Genomic DNA, 729 nt, shown 5'->3' with positions numbered 1-729 from the left:
CTTGGAGGCTCTGAGTAAGAATTTACCTAAACAGCAGAGGCCTCCAAAGCAGACACCCAAACAACTGCTACCTCAAGACACCCAACAAGCAACACATAAACCACAAAATCAGTGTGCAAAGCAGTCACAGCCCTTAAGGCCAAATACAACACCAAACATACTTGTCATAGGTGACTCCATAGTCAGACACACTGACGTCCCACTCACCAGGCTGAACAAGGAGAGGGTCACAGTAAGCTGCCTATCTGGCGCTAGAATCCGCCACATAACAGAAGCACTTGGGTCACTCCACGGCAAGTACAAATCTGACACAGTCATTGTCCATGCTGGTGTGAACGACCTGAGACATACCTCCCTGGACTACATGAAAAGAGACATAGAGGAGCTCTCTGATTATGTAACCCAGGCAGGTATGACCCTGACCCTGAGCAGTATCCTTCCTTCACCAAGAATGATGCCACAATATAGAGACAAGATGATCAGCTTTAACAATTGGCTTAATGTCTGGTGTCATTCAAAGGGGATCCAGTGTCTGTCTGCCTGGGATGACATGCTTGACAAGCCATGCTGCTTCACAAGCGACGGCTTGCACCTGTCACCCCTGGGATTCCGGATATTGGCTAAGGCTCTTGCCACCTCCATAGTGCCTTTTTTAGGCAAGGCTCAAATTCTAAACCTACCACCCTAGAAAACAAAAATGGGAAGAAACTGATGGTAATGCTGCTCAAT

Source organism: Protopterus annectens, chromosome 8.part0 (assembly GCF_019279795.1).
Source record: "Protopterus annectens isolate FY-2018-M chromosome 8.part0, PAN1.0, whole genome shotgun sequence".
Taxonomy (NCBI): Eukaryota; Metazoa; Chordata; order Ceratodontiformes; family Protopteridae; genus Protopterus; species Protopterus annectens.
The sequence above is the reverse complement of the archived record's forward strand: the minus strand, read 5'-3'. Positions refer to the sequence as shown.